The sequence below is a fragment of the Labrus bergylta genome, chromosome 19, assembly GCF_963930695.1.
Source record: "Labrus bergylta chromosome 19, fLabBer1.1, whole genome shotgun sequence".
Taxonomy (NCBI): Eukaryota; Metazoa; Chordata; class Actinopteri; order Labriformes; family Labridae; genus Labrus; species Labrus bergylta.
In genome coordinates, this window is record NC_089213.1 from 15,133,903 (window position 1) to 15,143,319 (window position 9,417).

The 9,417-nt window shown below is 39.4% G+C and overlaps 1 protein-coding gene across 1 annotated transcript in view; it reads left to right on the forward strand.

Moving 5' to 3' along the window:
* Positions 1-5,641, forward strand: part of csmd2 (CUB and Sushi multiple domains 2) — a 90,884-nt gene extending 85,243 nt beyond the window's left edge. The window contains exon 51 of the mRNA XM_065948158.1: positions 180-5,641. The gene's annotated coding sequence lies outside the window, so the exon portion shown is untranslated. The remainder of the gene's footprint in view (positions 1-179) is intronic.
* The last annotated feature ends 3,776 nt before the right edge of the window (positions 5,642-9,417 follow it).

The window sequence follows — 9,417 nt, forward strand, 5'->3', positions numbered from 1 at the left end:
TTATATCCATTCTTTTCATTATTACTTCTTCTTTGTTCCCCTTAATCATCTTTTGATTTCCTTACTTTTCTGTCTGTTTTCTTTGCATTCCTTCTTTTCCCTGCCCTTCATACCTTGTCTTGCCCTTATCCTACAAACATTTTCACCCCCTTCATGCCATGCATTCATCCTTGATTTAGTAAGGGAAGGAGGAGTGCACCACATTCTTCGCCTGCCTACGGAGGACGTCCATTGTTCCTTGAGCAGAAGCCTTCAAAGATTATTTTATTCACTGAAACACATTCAAGAAACATCTCCAGTGGAAAGGCTCTTACCTGCAGGAGGCAAGAAAAAAAATGGAACCATGTGAAGACAATGACTGTATCTAATTCCAACTCCAACATGCTTTTATAACTTCACATGGTTTCTTGATCATTTTCCATATTTAAGGGAAATATTTCACCTGACACTGCAGCTGGCCGGAGTGATGCTGGAAGCAAAGCTGTGATGACTTTTCTCACCACCCTCCGCCTAAACCCAAAGGGAATTTATAGGTCAACTCTAAGTCAAGAAATTGACCAGTAGCTAACAGTGATCTCTGTGCAAGTGAACTGTAAGGCAGGCAGCCCTGCGTTGGCCTTTATGAGTCAAAGAGAGACAGTCTGGACTGTTTTCCATTTACTTTTATATTTCCCTGTTTTTTTTCTCTTCACATGGCGTGCTTTATGTGATGAGTAATTGGGAACCCTGTTTTCCTAAACCGTCTGCTCCTGAGGCTGCTTGAAAGGTTTCATCAGAGGCCTGAGCTTCTGGCTGAGAATGAATAAAAAATTCAGTAACTTTTGAAGGCCATATTGGAGACAGATTTTAACATTACGATTTACTTTTAGAGCATTTTTTTCATGCAGAGATGACTCTCTGCTGGATGAGGCAGCTGTGTCCAGAGCATGGGTTTAAAGGTAGCTATGGCTGCTGAAAAAAGCACTTAGTGAAGGTGTTGAGCGAACTTATGTGAGAGAGAGAGAGAGAGAGAGAGAGAGAGAGTGTACTTGCATGTAGGTTGTGCACACGTTTGTAATGGCAGCATCTGCAATCCATGCAAAATAACTGCTGTCTGTTTTGGCCCCAAAGATTTCACCAAACAAACCACCTTTTATTTTGAAGAAGAAAGTGAGAATTGGTTTTAGTTTCATCACAATATCTAAATGCTCTGGACCAGAACAAACAAATGACGATGTAAAGATCCTCTAAGAAAATGAAATCCCAGGTAGTGTCTAGCTCCAACTTTTGTCCACTGCCTCTTTTTGTTGATGGCGATTCATTCACCCTCCATTGTTGTGTCAGGGACAGACTGACTGATGCATTTAATTACAACCAAGAGTCAATAGTCTGTTATGCTTCCTGTAGGCATTGGGTACCATTGTCACACTGAGGCACCACAGGAGGAAAAAAAAAAAACACAGGCTGTCTCAAAGGAGGGACGGAAACTGCAGTGCATTACATTTCCATGGAAAGCCTTTGGACCACGTCTTTTATTTGTCTTCATTACCAAAACTCAGAACAAGCTGTAGCACCAAGCAAAGGAGTAAAAAGTGGCACATTCTCTTTGGAAAGGCTGCAAGTCTGATGTCAAAACCTTCAACTTTGAGTTTTTCTTTTTTTTAACCCCGGATAAACGTTCCCATGGCTTGAAAGTGGTACGGACTGTATCCCCTCTGAGATAAAGACGCAGTATGAGTGCTCTGAACTTGGCCCTAGGAAAACAGAGATCACAAGTGTGGTCATGTTTAAACTCCCACAAAATGTCCAACTGAAGGCGCTTGAGTCTGAAGAATGGATGAGTCAGTGAACTGCTCCCCCTGGATTACATTCAGGTCTTTTCCTCCAAGCTAACTTCTGACAGCTCCATTCTTTTAAAAGAGAGTAGTTGTTGCTTTGTTTTGCTTCTTCGCTCGTCATGAAAACGTTGCAGAAGGCTTCCTCAGAGCTGTGACAGCAGGGGAGCTGCTGGCATACTGATTACTACGCCCATGCATTAAATTGGAAATGATGAATATGATATGGGGGGAGAAAAAAAAAAACGTGTTTATGCCTCTAAAGCTGACACTTCTCTAATCTATGGCAACTGGGGAGAAATATACAGAAAATGTTGTTTTGAATTGGCGACACAGGAGGGATCTAGTCATCAGATTTAACAACAGGACAGTAGTGGAACGACAGGCATGGTGACGAGGAAGAGTTCAAAATGTGAACGCTTTTGTGAACCTCATGATGTGTGTATGTGTGTGCAAAGTGTACGAGTAGCCGATTCAAAGAGGAAACAGACTGCGTTTCAAACACCCTGCTCCCACCTATTTTCCACTTTCTGTCCCTATACCTTTGTATCCTGTGGATGCTGAGTGGGGTGAATAGTGCTCAGATTTCCCTGCAGCAAATTGAGCCATTACATGCAATTTGGTTTAATTTAGCCCTGCTTCACTGTGGAACCCATATTGAATCCTGAATTCATCTTACTATTACCACTGACAGGACACATAGTCAATTGAATACTGTTTGACTCCAAAAATACCCAAACTTCTTTTGATTTGCAACTTTCACATGTTTCCCTTCATGTTAGAAGAAAAGGGAAAAAATTGACTAACATGTTTGTTTTTTGTTGTCATTTTTAAATATAAAATGCAGCTTTGTGGCTTTCACAGTCATTTCAACCTCCAAACAAACAGGTTTTATTTTTATTTTTAATGACACCTACAGTACATAATTTTTCTCAGAAATCCAGGCCTTTCAAACCAATCACTGTATTGTTCCTTCAATCAGTTTCGCTGTTGGTCGGTAATTGCTTTTTACAATTTTATTACTTACAAAGCTCTCGCTTATCTCGACAGTACAGATAGAATATTGCCCCTTGCCTACTCAGGTCGTGAATTGATGGAAAAGGAAACGATTGAATTACCCTGGAGATTTCACGGGAGAGGAGCAGTTGCACTCGCATTAGCTTGAAGACATTGTTACTCAGATCTCATATTTTTGTGCGGCTGTTGCATTGCACGGTTCATTGTCTTATTCTTGAAACGCTTCAAATACTTCTACCCCTTCATTGCATTCCCTCTAGTTTCTGTTGAGGTCACCTTGATGTGATCTTTCCCCCGTCATTCATTTCTCCCATGTACACATCTAGCACATGAAACAACACATCCTAAAGCTGTGTTGGGAATCAAACAAACTAATGTGATTAGCTAGTGGGAAAGGACATGATGCCCCTCACTCTCTGCATGGAACAAATTCTATTAGACTCGTGATAGGCTGTCAAACTGGACAAACATTACACAGAAGCATAAGCTAACACAACTATGATTGTTTAAACCAACAAGGGCTCAGTCTCAAGAAAATCAAATGGTTTCAAAGGACCAGACTCTTACCTTTTTTTCCCCATGTTATTTACCTCCACCAGTCTCCAATAAGCACTTTACATTCATGATAGTGCCTTGGTACAACCCCCTGATATGATGAGATGGCTCCATCATTTCTTTACAAAGCACGGGGGGGTTATTGAAAGGTTTTTGTGTCAGATAGAAAATTAGAGTCGTTTTTTTTTTTTTTGTCTGGTTTTCAGTCAAGTCTTTGTAATAATCTCTGCATGTATAACCCAGACACACTCAGAGATGCGTCGACCGAAGAGGTGCTGTGCTCTCTGTGTTTGTAATATTTTAGGAGAAAAACTGAGCTTGTTCATGTCAGAGAAACCATCAATTACTATCCCTTATGAATCAGAAATGAGCTCAACTGTACTGTATCTTAGTGCGCAAGGATCAGTGGCATGGGTTTTTATGTGCTTGCTTTGAGGGTTTGTGTGTTTTTGAGAGTTTAAAAGGTTACCCTGAATAACCAAAGACAGTTATCAATCATTAGCCAAATTTGTTTCGAAATGTCCTAATCAACATAAACTTTTATGCAGGACTAAGAATTTTCACTTAATGGCAATACATCTATAGAAATATGCTCCTTTTTAGTCAAACTAGGTTAGTCCAGAAAGTTCTCAAAGAAAGTTCAGTTCAGTTAAATGACAATGAGGATGACTGAGTTCTGGATAGAGCCGTGCTTTACGATTTAGGGTAGAGTCTGCCTTGATAGCAGCTGGCTACTTCCTGGTTCTCTTTTACTTATTTTAAGACAGAAACTGGGTTCATCCTTGGCTCATTTCCGTTATCAGTCAGACACAGCTCTGACTTCTCTCCTGCTCACCATCACTTCTAACATGAAACACATCACAGCTATGTTCTTTCACTTGGCACTGAGTTCACTGAATCTTCTCACTGTCAGTGTTAGGCCAAAAAAATGACCCGTTTCTTTATGCAGTTAGAGCGCTCCGATTTTGGCACAGGCCACAGTGAACATGTACTGAAAAACCAAGCTATCCATCAGCCATGCTGTGTGACATATTCTGCATCAACTGTCGTTTGTAATCGTCCATTGTTCGTTGTCACCGCACATCGATGGCTATACGACAAAGCCACACTAACTGCTGTGTTTTTCAGACCTATTCCATCCAATTTGCTTTCACTATTCAGCCCATTTCAGTGTGTCTACGGGACTGAAGCATGTTGGAGAGGGAACTGAGATGTATTTTTGAAAAGCTATGGAGCTAAGATGAATTTGATTCTATAAATGCAGATAAGAGGGGACCAATTGTGACATCATTTGGGATCAGATGAGTGCAGTTATTACTGAAAACTACTGAATGTATTTCATTTCACTGAGTGCATCGAAATTTATTTATCTGTACTGTGTTCAATATTTGTAACCCCACAACTGCTCCTCTGTCTGTGCGCAGTAATGGAAAATATATGCTTTGCCGATGTGTGAACCTTGAATTACAAACAGAATGTCCAATTTATCTATAGTACGATCTTGCAAAATATTTACAGAGCTGCTTTTTAATACCACAGTCTTTATATATTCATGCCACGGTCATTACCTTTTTGTTTTCCATGACAATATTTCATGTCCAGTAGATCTCTCAACTAGCCTCTGAATGAGACTAGAGCTCATAACAACCCATAGCGCCTAAGCCAGACAAACACGGCCCTCGAACACCTCAACAAAACAACACAGTGAAAGACAAAGATGCAGAGTCGATCTCTTGCTGTACACCAAAAGGGTTACCTGTGAAGAAATCGACTAACATGGACGTCAGCAGACTGTGTGTAAGTACAGAGAGAAACTTTAAAAGGTGAAACCGTCTCTAAGAAAAGAGAATAACGAATAAAACTTTTTTTGTACAGAGATATATTTTTATGGAAATACATTTGTAATATAAAAAGAAAAAATGGATTGACATATATGTAAATGTTTTTCTTTTTCATTATTGTAGTACAAATGCTAGTGGGGAGTATATGAAAAATCTCTATATATAAATATATAAATATATATATAAATATATACAAAGAAAAATAGAAACAAGGCTTTTTGTATATGTAAAAAATATTGTACATAAAAGTTTACATACATACTGTAAATATGTAAGACCCACCATGGCTTGTCTGCAATATATAAAATGTATTTTATCCGTCTGTATATGATGCTTTGCATTGTGTCTAAGCTTATTCTACTTTCTTGAACTTGAAACTTATTTTGAAAGTTTTGGAATAAAATATAAAACCTACTTTCCATCAGTGTATTTATTGATGACCTGTGTTTTTTTACCTGTTGCCGGGGATCTGTTCAGCCAGTTGCAAGCAACACAATTGCATAATAACCAAATAATGTGCTGCTTTTCATATCTAGTCCAAGCAGTCTTTGTCTGCTTGCTGTTCTGAAGAGTAATATTTCCCTATGCCATATACAGTATAAGCCTTATCCTGTGTGTATTGAAAAGTAAGTGTTTAAGATTCACATCAGATGTCCTATCTGCCCATGTAAATATTTTGGCATTGCTAACAGTTATCAAGGTTTAATAGTTTACATGTCCTCAGGATCTCACTGTGAACCAGAACTGTCATGTTGTCTGTTAATCACATTAACAACACTGTGCTGTTTCTTCTGTACAAATCAAATGCCTGCTTTGAAATAGGCCTATTACCTATCTTTTTTTAGACTCAATTCTTGAGGGGTCTTAAATGTGCAACCAGGTTTAAACTTTGTCTGTTGGTTCTGTCAACCAGTCCATCAGTTAGATTACATCTATATGGTGTTACACCTTTAAGACAGCTTTATGGGGCTAACGACAACCCACAAATAAAGCACAAGAAACACCTTCAGGAAGTCAAAATGATGGGTATTTAATAAGACACCAGAATAACTACATAGTTAACTAAAGTCAAAGGATTTAATCACCAAGATAACACACACTCCCTAACTGAGAGGCAACATGCAGCCGTCCCCACTCCAAAAACCTCTCTCCTCCTCAACTCAGCACAGAGTTTTTCAAGCACTGAGGCCAGGTGCACCTCGTTGTGCAATCAGTGGCTTCACCTGCAGAGTTGGAGCCATTAGAAGGGGCATAAGGACAGACAGCACAGGGAACAACATGCAGATTAAACAGTGGTTATTTTTGATGTCTGTAACCATCGCATCAGGTCAGTGTCAGACAAGGCTGAGCAATGGCTGGAAGTGCCTGTATTTACATATGCTGGTCCACAAATATGAGTAGTTTGTTTAACGTTTGAAGACAGCAGGAAAATTAATCATTTTATGGCAGCTTCACACAAGCTGTGTGAGCAGTGGTGACGGCTGAAGAACCTCTTCATGTTCTTTTCAGCTTGCATGTTAACAGATAACCACCTTCACACTGCTTACATTAGCAGTGCAGCTCACGTGCCAAAAACTAAGAGAATAGAAAGAGTCTTTCTATGTAGAGAGCCGTTAATGACCTTGATAATGGCCTTATACAATGTGTTAAAGGAATATTAAAAATCCATTTTGTTAACACTTCAGGCAAGTTTTTCTCAATCAGTCATTTCTGTGGAGAGACTCCACTTGTTTGAGCATGATGCTGCTATATGTAACACAGAAATTGCTTATTGAACGAAGTCAACTGCAGGGCTGCTTATTGTAGTCCCTGCCTTTTTCTTGTTACCTTTTCGTTATGTTATTTGATTTAAAAAAAAAAAAAAAAAAGCTTCTTACATTAGCATCAAATGCATCTTGGCTTCTCCTAACAGTTAACTGTTGTTGGAAGTGTGTTGCCATGACCACAGAGTTAATATTTTCTGGCTTTGTGTGGAATTTTTTTATGTAGGACCCTACATATTTAAAAAAAAGCACACTCATTACCCATCCTGGCATGGCAGAGTCAGAAATTGAAAGAGCTCCTTCATATTTGGATATTTTTCCAGAGGAGTTGGTCTTTAGGAATAATGCAGCGTGATCATGCGCTCCTCAACCTTGTAAAGGGCTCCATGCAGGCAGGTCATTGCTTTTCCATCCATGGTACCCACCGCTGGACAAATGACGGACAATCTTCAACGGTAAGACTGAAATTACATCTGACATGCTGAGTTTTAACGTGATGTCTAATGTTAACAGGCTGCTGGTTAGGTATTAGTTGGTGTCTTTTGTTTGGGATTTTATTTGGCTATCGTAATCTGCTAATTTATAGTAGGTAGGTATGTAAAGCTAAGGGCTGTAAGTGCAGCTGACTGTATGTGTGTTGGGTTCAACTGATCACACATTGCATAATATTTGTTTGTTTAAAGGACGAATGTGTGACTTTTTGATCCAGTAGATGTCGCCCTTGAGCACCAGCATTAAACCAAAACAAATCGCTGTTTGGCGACACCTCCGCTATTCTGAAGCCTCCGCTCTCCTCCTCAACCCCTCTCCAATCGTGTTCGCACAAAGGAGCTATGAATTAGAACGCACCATAATTAAGCACCATTAAGTGGAAGTGGCTTATTGGCCTTTGCTCGAGCTGAAATTGCCTGTTGCCTGCATTGTTGTGTTGGCAGGTTGATGTTAGCACACTTTAGTTCACGTGTAGGTTCATATTGCACATAAATTGATCTAAAGACACGTACGTGACATCCAAATAAGCAGTGAGTAGGCTGTGTCACTCTTCTTTTTTTCTAGTCCTTGACTAAAACAGCTTTATACCTGAGGCAGTTCCGACCATGTTACCATGATGTGAACTCAATGTAGACAGTCATGAATCGGAGAGACATTTACAGAAGATTTACTTGATTTCTGCTGTATTTATGTTTAAAATGTTGCACATACTTCCTTTAAACAATGCTCCAGTTTACCCTTATGAAGAGGGTGTGAAAGCAGGACCACCAAGACAGCTCTCAAGGGCTGCTGTGGTGGTCCACCACCCCCACTCTCCAATCCTGATTACAAACCCTAACAGCAGTAATCTGCGCACCTCAACAGATCTGCATGTAAAAGGAGAAGGTTATCCTTCTTCCAACTGCAGCAGTGAAATAGCCTAAATGATATTTATTTCATACTTTGCTGACTTAGACAGCTCAAGATAGCAGGGGATAGCTACCACCACAATCCAAACATCAAGCCAGTAGTTGCTAAATCCTCCACTTTAGACTTTTCACAGCTTCCACTCTACACCCTTTCAAGAATAAGGCCAGCCAACACAAACCCAGCACAGCAACAGTTCAATTACCTAGGGTTAAAAAAAAAAACGTGTTCATATTTCCATATTTTACATGCTCTGTTATTTTACTGATTCATTGTCTTTTTCTAATTATAAAGTTTGTATTTTTTAATTCATTGTTTTGGAATTGGATGTGAGAGATTGCGAAAAGAGACTTTTTGTGAAATTTTGTGTGCTCAAGTTATTATCTTGTGTGCACTGTTACCTGCTTTCTTGGACCAATCTGGTATTTGCTCAGCAGTGTCACCTTGACTCAGGCAGGGTCCATCTCCCCTCACCCGGAGTCAAACGATAATCGTGATATAGCAAAAATAGTTTTTTTTTTTAAAAAGGGACACTTGTGGCCCTGTGGTTAGTTTGCACGCCCCATAAAGAGAAGGTGTTGTCCTTGAAGAAGGCAGGCTGGGTTCATGTCCAATTTATGGCTCCAAGTAATTCCCTACTCACTGCTGTTATTGTTTTTAGGAAGAAGATTCAGAAAAAAATAAACTGAGTTCTCATTGCAAAATAGAAATAACTAATTCTCAAAGGAAGATTGTATTAAAATACCAGGATACTTAAACATTGAGAGTGAGTGAGAGAGAGGACTGTGCACCTTTAAAACTACATACAGTAAACTTAAAGAATGATTTAAGATTGTTTACAATTTGACAAAGACAGTTGGCTTCATGATATAAAGAGTACCAATCTGACTACAGGGGTTGCTAAAATGAACACAGAGTTCCTTACAGTAGCTTACACCTTTTCATTTGAAGTAAGATTTCAGAAAAAGGTCAGTTTTTCGTCAGTGACATTTGATGTCTGAATGAATCTCATGTAATCTACTAGACCTT